Consider the following 12371-nt stretch of genomic DNA (forward strand, 5'->3'; position numbering starts at 1 on the left):
CTACCAAAATTAATAACTACCTCACTGGAGAATGAAGCCTATTTAAAATTGCACTTGAGTCACCACACTAGTCACCCAGAAAGGTTCTCCATTTCCAGGGTCATTGCCTTTGACACCAATGACAGTAGCAGACCATGGCACTATCTCCTCATCTCTTCATGCATCTACAGGTAGACCCAGCACTGACCCTGCTCATGCCTACAGACAGAGATGAAGCACAGACCAAGCTCCACTCCCTCCCCTCCCCCCTGGGGTGCTAGAGCAAGTGTGCACAGTTTTTTGGAAGAAGGACACCTTCCCTGCACTCTTTAACTATCAGCTGTAGGGTCCAGGGCAGGGGTGGGCAATTATTTTGGGCAGAGTTCAACTAACGGAGTTTTGGCAAGCTGTTGAGGGCCACAAGGGTAGCCCCACCCCCTGACAGGTGCCCTGCCCCCTGGTTGACATCTTGGGAGTGGAAGTCCTACCCCTTAACCCCCAGCCTTTGCCACCAGAAGTCCCTCCCTTTGCCCCCAGAAGTACACATTTCAGCAAGGGGTTTTGCTATCTCAGAACCAGGAAAATACCAAATTATGCTCTAAAAATCAAACATCTACAGCATTCATTAATTTGATTAAAAAAAATCTTTTGTCCTAATTTACATGTGTTTGTGTAGTGTATAGAGAAGTGATTGCACAATAGCTTAAAATTAAGTCTTAGTCTTGTAAACTGAGGGGGTGTCGGGGCTTTGGGGTTAGTATAGGTTTGTGGGGGGTGGCATGGGTGTGGGGGGGTTTGTTGGGGTAGAAAGGTGTGATGGGTGGGTGTGGGGTGAGGAAGCATGTTTGTGTGTATACAGGTGTGGGTGGGTTTGTGGGGGATTGTGTGTGGGGGAGGGTGGCTTGGCTGTGTGAGGGGGTGTGGGTGTGGGGGTATGCATGTATGGCAGTGTAAGGGGGTTATGGGTGCATGTGTATGGTGGGGGGGTGCTTGTGGGACTTACTCTACAAACGCGTACACTTTGCTTGCCTCGCTACACACACACACACACACACTGTGTACTTGCCTCATACTCTTTCTCACTCTCACTCACTCTCTCTCTCTCTTCCTCCCTCATTGCATGCATATACACACATACCCCTCCTCCTGGCACTGGGGTACCAGTGCACCCCTTCTCTCATTGTCCAGTGATGCAGCTGGGGGACACGTGGTATTGAAGCAGCTGTATGCAGGGAAAGCTGCCACAGGCAGACACTTCTGGGTAGGGGGGATGAGGGTTGGAGGGGTTGCGGGTGGGGCCAGGCCAGGCCAGGCTGGCCTTTCTCCTGAGTCTTGCTGGCTTCCCCAGGGTCCTACTGCCCCTGACTCCTGTTGTCATTGACAGGGAGCCAGGGACACATAAATATTAATTTACTAAACTTTGCAAGTGCCCCACAGGCTGGGTAGAATGGCCTGGTGAGCCAAATCCAGCCTGTGGGCTGTATTTTGCCCTCCCTTGGTCCAGGGGAACACAAAATGTGAACACAGGTAGAAATATTCAGGCACTGGGCAAGGTTTTTTTGTGTTTTATGAGTGACAATTGGGAAAATGTGCATTACCCTCCCTGGGGGAGGGGCATGGGGGGTAGGGGCCAGGGGAGCACCTAAAGTGAACACCAAGAAAAATGTTCAGTCCATCAAACAGGTTTTTTTAACCTGAACCTTGAACTGCCTGACCACGAAAGATTTGCAAGAATCACACCTGGTGTCTAGTAGCCACATTGCAACAGAAATTCCATGCATCTCTGACTGAAGCCAAGTGGCACCTGTTGGACATATGGCAGAGCAGGGAAAATTCTGTTTTGGGCTGTATCTCTGATACACATTTAAAAACTATTACTCTAAAAATAATCTTGTTGGCACAATTACCCATGCTAAAAATAAAATATGTTAGAGGTGGTTTCATTCATCACAATAATTGGAAATCTACCATGATAAAACCAGGTCAACATATATCTTCAGAATCAATTAAGCTAGCAAACTGGTGATTTTTGCCGCCATTTCATGAGGTGTATCCAGGTAATGCATTATGTTGACAAGTTCCCTCAGATGTTGTTGCTGTTGGTTACTATAGTTTGTGGAATGGATGGATGGCAAGGCTTCTGGAATTGGTTCCAAGTTTACCTGATTTTGGCAAGGTATGCTAACTTGACTTCATTTTTTACTGATTTGTTGTGGTTGTGGCTTTGAATACTGTAATTGTTGTGTTGTTATATTTTATAAATAAGAAACAAGTCATCAAGGCAAAGCATGATCTACATGTCATTAAAGTACATCTCATTAACGTAAATGGTCAGTGGGAAAGGAGGAATATTCAAATATTTTGTACCTGTAAGAAAGGTACAGAACATTTTTTCTGTTCCTTTGAAGTCTTGTAAGTGTTGTAGTCTTGCTCCTGTAGACATGCATAGAACACAAGCCATGCCACAGGGGAAGCAGAGCTGTCTTATTTTCAAGGCCTTACATTTGAGGTAACACAGCCTCCTCTTCTCTCTCTACATGACCCTCCCATAACATATCTATGCATCCAGGCTCCACGAGGTTGAGGTTGGCTGGCTGCAGAGGGAGTGGAGAAGTTTCAGGACCATGTCCCATACAACACTAGAAATGGTGAGAGCAGGGAGTGAGAACTCACCCTGATCCTGATTCTGAAATGCCTCCTAATTCAGCAAAGCATTTAATCCATGTGCTTCTTAAAGCACAAACTTAAAATTCCACTTAAATAAAAAAACACACACATCACATTCTTAAACCTTTAGTGCAAATTGCACCTGGACTTATAGTTAAGCGCTAGGCCATTCCTTTGCTCAATAAGGATACACTTAAAGGCATCCTTAAGTATCTTGCTGATTTAGAGATGGCAGCCATCAGAAGCAAAAAACAAGAGGAAGCAGGTCTGGCAACCAGTGAGTGAAACAGGAGAATAAACTTCAGTAGGGCATGATGGGGTAAAGCTAGTGATTTTTTGTTATCTATAATCATACTAAAATTGTGACTAGCAAGCACAGTTCTATTTGGAAAGACCTCCTCAAAGTACCAGTGTCAGAAGCCTTTATTTTAAATGAAAGATTATGTGCAGTTAGGTGGAACAGAGATTTCTAAATTCACTGCATCTCTGCTGGAAGTTAAACACGTACACAGGTAACTGAAAACTTTTAGCTCTAACTTGTTAAAGCAGTTTCTTTCTTCTTGGTTATTATTGAAGTTTAGTGTCCATACCAAGTGTGAAATACTTGCATCAGATCATTCTGGAATAATGACTGGACAATAGCAGCTAGGACAGCTTTCTGTAAAAGAAACAGGTTGACTAATAAAGTTATGATCCATATACCGCCGTTTAAGTATCAAATGAAATACTTCCACTCTAAATAAGTGACCAGAATTTGTGGATGCTTTGCTCCATCTACCTAAAACTAGCAAGCTTGTCAAAGAGAAAGGCACCTGTAGTTTGGATACATGTTCCAAGCCTATACACACTTGTTCGATTAGAGATATACCACTTTCTTGTAAGGATGGGTATAGTCAGTCTCTTAACTATTTTAGGAATGAGCAAAATTGTCCCTTATTGCCAGGTTATGCACAGTGATTATGCAACACTAATTAAAAGGATTACTGTGGAGTACATTTCCCTAAACTAAAAACAGAATCTGTAATCCCTCCCCAGAATCTGTTGGCTACATTTTGCTCCACAGTACTGCATGCAGGGGGGACACCCTGACTATGAATTACATCTTTCCAGAGCCTGGGATGGTATTATATGTTCATTCATGTGCTGGAAAACACTTTTGGCATTTGTTCTAGGTGCAGTTATATAAATGCCATTGTTACTGCATTTGCATTATAGATGGGCACAAGTATAATGGTACAAAGGCAGTGCAGGATAAGCATTCTCACAGACATTTCCTGTTCTTGAGCTTCCTCCTATTTATTTTGCTCTGAGAGTGATCCAGCCTTTTGTTGTGCAACAAGCATCCTTCTGTCCTTTCATCCTAAAGCCATCCTGCTTATCCATGCCATGCACGTGCAAGCTGTAAGTGATGATAAATGAAAGCCCCTGAAGGGTGTATCTAAGTCTCAAAGTGGAAATGGCCAGGCACAGTATTGTATGTGTACAACCATGTGGATTGTGGATAACAAGAGAACTGAATTTTAATTTATATGTAAAACAAAGATTGAGGTTGAAAAAAAAGTCAAACAGACTTAGGTAGAAAAATGGATATGTGAGTTTTTTGTGTATGGTTGCAATGCCACTGCTACTATATTTGAATAGTAAAAGTAACTAGAGCATAAAATTAATAATTTTCTGCTGACCTCCATATTCATTTAAATTTGTTCTTCCTTGTAGATAGGTAAAGGTTTGAGTCAATTCTCATTTTCCATAAGCAATACACTGTTATTCCAGTCAGCCATAACAGGAAATGAGCAGGTGTGTATTAACAGACAAACCTCTCAGTTAAATGTAAGGTAAAGCTTTTTCTAGAACATCTTCTCAACCCAAAAGGCCACCACTAAGAAAGCAAACAAGCAAGCAAATAAACACTTGAAAGTACAAAAATAAACAGTTATGAGAGGTAAAAAAATACTACATTGCCTAAGCAATGTCTAGGAAATTGAAATGTGTAAAATATTATATGGCATTAACCAAATCCAAATGTTATTCTTTTCACATATCTCCCCTAACTGCAACCTGGCTAAGAAATTTTTTACACCCACTTATGCTTCAATATATGTTTTCTCCAGTGGAGGTTAAAAAAGACAACCTTACTAGTTATCATCAATCCACTAGCTAAGATTAATAAACAAACAACCCCCGCCAAACCACCAGTTTACTGAACCACTATTTAACCAAAAGCACCAACATTTGCTAGTTACCATTTATATATAAATTAGACATTCATATATCCAATGAACTATAGGCAAGAGATTACCCACTCCCAAACACATATTCTTCAACCACTATTACACTGAGACAAAAAAGACTCACTCTCCATTCAGACTAGAAATTCTATAACATGCCTACCATCCTGAAATGAGTCTGACACGTGTAGATTCTACTCTATTTCATTTAACATGGTTTCAAAGTAACCAGTCATTTTCATTGTTATTTAGATCTATCTTCCTTACAAAGAGTACAGGCTATAGAATAAATTAGGAGGGTTTTTTAAACAAGCTAAAATAGATTTTAAATCAGATTAAAAAGTGATAAAAAGCAAAGTAAAGATGGTTAGCCAATACTGTTCACAACATTAAAAATTGAATTCAACATAGGATGATAATAAAGAAGTCAATGAATTCAACTATAGATAGTTCAACTATCTTATTTCTATTAAGTTAAAAAGACAAACATTTAGCCATATTATTCTGGGCAGGTGATTTTGCTATCAATATGAAACTACAGACACTGAAATATTGGTCCTCTTTTATCTTCTCTCATCTATCTCCCAGTACAATAATGGGGATGCTTATGTCAGTTTAAGCAAATCTACACCCTTACCATCAGTTCTTTTAAGTGTGCAAAATAAGTGTTCATTTTGAACTTAGGTCAGACTCTCTTTGTAGTCTCTTCATGCTGTTTGTGATGGCTGGTTTTTATCTTTATCTATATCATAGGACAGAGAGTCGTTTAACTCATGTGATTGGTATGTAACTGATATCTTACATAACTCTGCACTTGATTATTCTTTAGTGTCCAGTGATGAAGCTGGTATATATAAACCTCCTCATGCTGGGGGGATTCAAATCTATATCTCCTATTTTCCAGCAGAGTGCTCTACCCCCTAGTTTATAGGCACCTACTAATCCATCTGCAGATATAGACTACTTTGCAGTGTAAAATTAACAGAACCAGAAAGGCAGCAAACAAAAAAGGACCATGATTCTGTAAGTAGGACAATCTTCTCTGGGAGGAGTTTCCTGGGTTCTGCTTCCTGCTTCCCAGCTTGTTTTGATGTAGAAAGCCAGTAGATAAAAGAACGGAAATAATGACAGTAGGGGCTTCTTCTACCTAGCAGCCATAATTTTGAATAGAAGTAGCTGTGGCTTCTGTTCGTTTTCTCAGTGTGTAATAGGTATGCTCTGAAGACAGGCATCAGATTGGGTATTTCAGAGAACATAATCAAACATGTAACTGAGGTCAGGCAACTGGATGCCATCTAGGAAGGAAGGTTGGGAAGGGAAACAAAAACAAAAAATAATAACACTGCTGCTGCCACACAATCATGCTGGTGGCAAAGCAGCAGCCAGAATTGCTCCTGTATGTCACAGCTGCCCCAGGTACTTGCCTGTATTGTCATACCTGTTGATATAGGCCACCCATTCCAAATAGTTTCTGGTTCAAAATGGGACTCAGGTGGGATCTAGGCAGTTCTGGGTATGCAGTAAAGGCAGAATGTCCAGCCGTTTATAGACATTATGTTTATCTGGGTATAATCCAGATTGCAACCATCACTATATACATATGGACATCTGGAGGCTGAATTAAAATTGGCTCCAGTCTGAATTAAGTAACCCTCACTGAATAAACATTAACATTAATACAGCATTGCTTTTAGGAAAATATATGACATTGCTTTTAGGAAAAACAGTCCTTAGAAACTCAGATAAGCATTCATTAGGAATGCAGATAAGCATTACAAATATCAGTCCCCTCAAGGGAAACTCAGTCAGGTATTTGCAACTGTGAGCATCCAGATGAGCATGCACATGTATTTCCCCAGGGAAAAGTAGCAGCAGCAAATAGCTGAGCCTTTGCTACTTGTGTTTGGGGAATGCCCATGTATGCACAGTCTTGCGCACAGCAAGTTGCTCTGGGTGGAGTAAGGAAGGCTGGATGCAGCAGCTGAGTTGGCCCCAGCAACCTTACCTGGGGGCCTCCCAGGACTCCAGCAGAGGTGATTCAGGTATGTGGAGTCTGGCCAGCAGCAGGAGCATGGCCTTTGCCAGCCAGGTTATGGTTTCAGGTGACACACACTGTCACCATGTGTGCTGCCCTGCTTTTGTCTGCCACACAGTTTAGTAGGTTCAGGCTGGATATTAGAAGGCACTACTGCACAGTCAGGGTAGCTAGGATCTGGAACCAACTTCTAAGGGAAGTGGTGCTGGCTCCTACCTTGAGGGTCTTTAAGAGGAAGCTTGATAATTACTTAGCTGGGGTCATATGAGCCCAGTATTCTCTCCTGCCCAGGGCAGGGGGTCAGACTTGACTTAGGTCCCTTCCAACCCTACATCTATGAATATATGACACCAGGATCTCTCTCAGTATCCTGACTAAGTCCCCATCCCTGCTCAAGCACACTAGACTACTGGTCTGTGAAGAAGGAGACAAATCCCCTTGATTGTCTACCAACTCTTCATTTGAATTGAAATTTGAGTTGAGTCATTGATTTATGTGATGTGATTCAATTAACACAGTTTAAAAAACAGTGAGGACATCTACAAATGGCCTTTGACTTCAGGCGTCTAGGCCTTTCTATTCAAGCCAAAAAGTGGGTGATTTCGTTTAAGTGACTTTAAGTTAGTCTAGGCCATATCAGGGATTTGTTGGGCATGGTTCCAGAAGTCTGCTATGCTTAGGCCTAAATTTTGCCTGGATTGATTTAGGATGTTTATGTATATGTAAATGCAGACATAAAACTCTTGCATACATAAACTTCACATCTTTTGTATTATCATTGTAAAAGGCAGAACTGAGAGTGTTTTAAAAGATGCAATATGATGATTTAAAAGTGTACACTTATTTTTTCTGCTCCATTTAATTAAAATAATTGCTAATGACACTTAATCTTTTCTTAATTTCCTTAGTCATAGTCTGTCCATATGTCTCCATGGGTATTTAACTATCTGATGAATAAACCAATAGCCACAAGTTATTTTAAAATTAGGAGGAGACAGCTAAATACTAGAGGAATACAGGTTTAAAGCTGTAGTCATTTTTAATGGCATGTCATTTAAAGTACATTGAACAATGTTCTTTTAGCTTTACTAAACAACTCTTAACTCTAATCTACAGACTAACAATCTTTGAAAATGAAAGAATAGAATTAAACATGCAGCCTTTGGGGAGGTATAGGAACTAATGAATAGGCATTGTGCCTGTTTCCACTGTAAAGGGGTGTCTAGAAAAATGGGCATGTTTCTCTAAGTACTAATGTGTACTTGAGTCAGTTCCTCCTGGCATGCTGATCCACAGCTGTTAACAGGGGGGTGGGGTTTGTTTTGTTTTTTTAAGAACTCAGCCCTGCAGCTCCCTTATTTTTGAATGAGTCAGTTTTAATCAGCAAATTATCAAATTCAGCCTCCCCTGAAAATTGATGTGAAAAAAAAAATTCACCATAGTAATACAAATGTATAGAATAGTAAAAAAATATTGATTGGCTAAGACTTCTAGCATGATGGTATCTAGTTAATAGTCCTTGAAGCATTTTCTTTCATAAGATTCTTTCTCCTCTTTCCTCCCTGCCTCTCTCCTCCTCTCACCTCCCCCTCACTTTATGATTATGCTGCCCCAGGACCAGCTCACAAAGTCAAATGTGACTGAGCAAATCATTGTATACCTCCCTGTCTCCCCTAGTCACCTACAAGTACTTCGGGGTGAGCATCAAGTTCTAGGGGAGCAACCCTTTAGGAAGGCACCTCAAAGGAGGAAAAGAACCAATGGGCACAAGCTAATACAGGGTAAATTCAGGCTGGACATAAGAAAAGAACTTTTTCTCTGTAAGGATCACCAGAATCTGGAACACACTCGCAGCAGAGGTGGTGCAGTAGCCATCTTTGGAGGTGTTCAAGATGAGGCTGGACAAGTATCTTGCTAATTTTGTCTAACCCCAACAACTTCCTGCCCATGGCAGGAGACTGGACTTGATGATCTTGCAGGTTTCTTCCAGTCATTTGATTCTGTGGTTTTAAACTTGGGAGGGAATTAATTGTGCTGGACATATATCAACAAGCCAGCATCCCCCAACATATGACATGGTGAACAGACTAGGGTGCCTTCCTCAGACCGTCCCACACATTTTGGCACATTACTATCTTTGAGTTACCTATTTGTTCTTATGGATGATAAGTGTCTTACCAAAGCCTGGATGTAATAAGTGCAAAAGGTCTTTTCCTCCCTAGAGTCCTATGCCAAAATGCCTTGAAAGACATCATACTCACTTACAGGGGAGACTCTCAACATCAGGACTCATGGCTGAAACTATGCTGTATCAGCCGAACTTAAAAGTATAACAGAAATGCAGTGAGTGAGAGTTCATAATGGTACTTCTGCTTGACTGAGTTTACAGTGGTTTACTGCGTAACTCATTTTAGAAGATGACGGCAAATAATAGATTTATGGATATATGTTTACAAACATGTTTTTTTATGTATTTTATTTTGGAGGGGGAGGGGTGTTGTAAAGCAAATATGCCCAAGGCAGAGAACATATACTGTTCACAGTGGTATAGACTAATACAAAACAAAACAAAAAAAAAGAAATTGCCTCTCCAACTTTAACTGAAAAGTGGAAAATAAGAAAAGATACAGAAAGAAGGAAGTTGAAGGAAATGGAAAAGGAAGAAGGAAGTGGAAAATAAGAAAAGATGCAGAAAGAAGGAAGTTTTATATTATAAGACACAATATTATCTACAGCAGCTTTATCAAAAATGTTCAGCCTCCATTAGTGGGAGATAGACTGTAATCACTTACATCCTTACAGTAGGATTTATATCTGCAGCATAAGTAGAATTTTGATAAAAGAAAATCTGTCAAAATGTTTAACCATAAAGCCAGAGAGGCTTCAGAGTGTGCTCCTGCATATAAGTACAGCTTACATTAACACATGAAAAACAACCACCTTCTAGAAATGAAAGTTTAATCAGCCCAGCAAGTGCCATATGGATCCTATAAAAGGCAGATGAACATACTCTGTTTTCAAATGAAAATGCTCTCTTTATTCTATACATGCTGTCCAGCTGAGATACAGAATATATCTGCAGAAATGAACATCTCTAAAGATATAGGTTTTGATGGAAAACACAAATGTCAAGAAATAGTCGTAGTTTCCAAAAAAAGGACTTGATTTCCCTTAAAGCTGGGATGTCTATAGAAAGATTATTCTCTCTCAATTTTAGTTTATAGTGGAAATATACCAAAATATAACATTAAAAAAACCACAGTCAGACACAGGTTCCCTAGGATATAAAAGCTAAATCAGTTAATTGAACAAATTCTTTAAGATATAGTTTATTTTAAAAGTAGTGAAACAACAAAATAAAAGAATATAAAAACAGAGTGAATTAGAACAGTTGGAAATAAAAGGAAAACGAACTAATTACAATGCTATAGGGACTGCTTTCAAGAACTGCTTCTTTTGACCTAATTATGCCCGTGAAGACTATTTACAATTACCATTTTGGAGTATAAATACTTGTATCTGTTCAGATTAATCATGATTGGTTTTTATTTCTTTTCCATTTTTACTATGCATACATAAAGTAATGTGATATTACAAGCCATTCCAGCTACCCAAGTCACATTTTAAAGTTGCAGAGCTGCAGTGAAAGCGATTAACTTAAATGAGGTGCACGTTAAAACCAAGTCCAAATAATGGCAGAATGAGCAGACTTCAGCAGAGTAGAGTGTTGGAACCCCAAGGCCTTTTACACCAATGTCCTACCCTGTTATCATATCAGGGTAAATGGAATATCATCCCTTTACACTGCATGTTTGGAAACTGATGTATTCCTAGGTCTGAAGACAATTCTGAGGTACACATGTTGCAGTATAATTTGCAGTGCATGTGAATCAACTCAATGTGCTTTATGATCATATTGTGTTAGCCATGAGTTACCAGTTAATTTCATAAGAATAAATTTTCCAAATGCAGAAGATTTTCCTGTAGCAGAGTAATGGAAAATGCTGGGTGGAGCGGGGGGAGAAGGGGAAGCATGTAATAACCTGACTGCATCGGATAGTGTAGTTCTTAAAGAAGAAAATACAGAACACTAGAAGAAGAAATCAATTATTTTACTTTTGATGATTTCCTTAGAAGTTTGAAAATCAGGATGTGCAACAGAAAAATAGATTTATGACACTATTAAGGAATAGGTGAACCAATCAATTTTCTACAAAGTCGTAGCTTTTTATTGCTGAACCCATTGCATGAATAATGTTCATGTACAAGTCTTTAAGATTTTCCATGCATACTTGGGACAAATTCAGCAAAATCTCCAGGCAATGCATATTTTAATAGCATCTAATTTTTATTACAGTGATATTTAGTTGTTATAGTTAATTTCAGCTTTCTGTTACTCCAGGACAAGACCTTTGCCTTTATACCCTTCCTAAAATCCTCACTGCTCCTTCAAATTAACATATTTACTCAACCATAAGACAAAGTGGTTTTACCCAGAATTGCATACAGTGAAACCACACTAAATGCACTGCCTAATGTTACAAGTGTGTAGGTTGTATCTGTGTTGGTCTAAGGACATAGGCAGACAAGGTTCTTTGGGTGAATCTGATATCTTTTATTAGACCAACTGAAATAGTTGGACAACAATTTTTAAGCAAGTTTTCAGGTTCAAAAACCCTCTGCCAAAAGCACCCTTTGCTCAGTAATACAAATCAAATATGACATTGACTAAAATTAACCAATACTGACCATGACTATAAAATACATGACCCATGTTGGGCAAATATTACGGCTGTGCGAAGTTTTACCGGCTGTTTCATTTTGACGCTGTTTTGACTTGTTTCAAGCTATATGGAAATGAAATGAAGGACTTCAAAATAGCCTCAAAATGAAACAAGGGCAGTTGAAACGTTTCAAAAGTTTTGAAATGGTTTGAGTTTCAAAGGTGAAGCGGGGCTTACCTTCAGAGAAACAGAAAATAAGGAGAGGGAGGGGAAAGAGGGGGAAAGGACTGCTCTGATATTGACTGTGTAGCTGGCCAGTGACTGATCCTTCCTTGAGGTCTCTTCCAATCCCAGTGCTCTGGGGGAAGGATGGAAAAACAGCATAAGAAGCAGCATTGCTTGAACTGAGCTGCTTTCTGCCTTGGGATCAGTTACTGAGCTGTCTTCCAGAAGCTCAGCAGCATTAGACAACAAAGCCTCCATTCATTTCCTACTTGCTTGCCTAGCAAGTGGGATTCAGCAATATCTTTTGCTTTATTTTCTATACATTTTTATTTTATTATTATGTCTATTGATTGATTCCTTTCAATTTATTCCTTCCTCAAAATTCTCTTTTTGTTTAGTCTATTTTAATTCTTTGCAAACCTGTGCTTTCTCTCACAGTGTGCGTTCCATTCACTGTGCAGGGAAGCACAGCATAATTATATTGCATATTATAATATACAATTTATATAGGAA

Source organism: Crocodylus porosus, unplaced genomic scaffold, assembly GCF_001723895.1.
Source record: "Crocodylus porosus isolate Cpor-Errol unplaced genomic scaffold, CroPor_comp1, whole genome shotgun sequence".
NCBI lineage: Eukaryota > Metazoa > Chordata > Crocodylia > Crocodylidae > Crocodylus > Crocodylus porosus.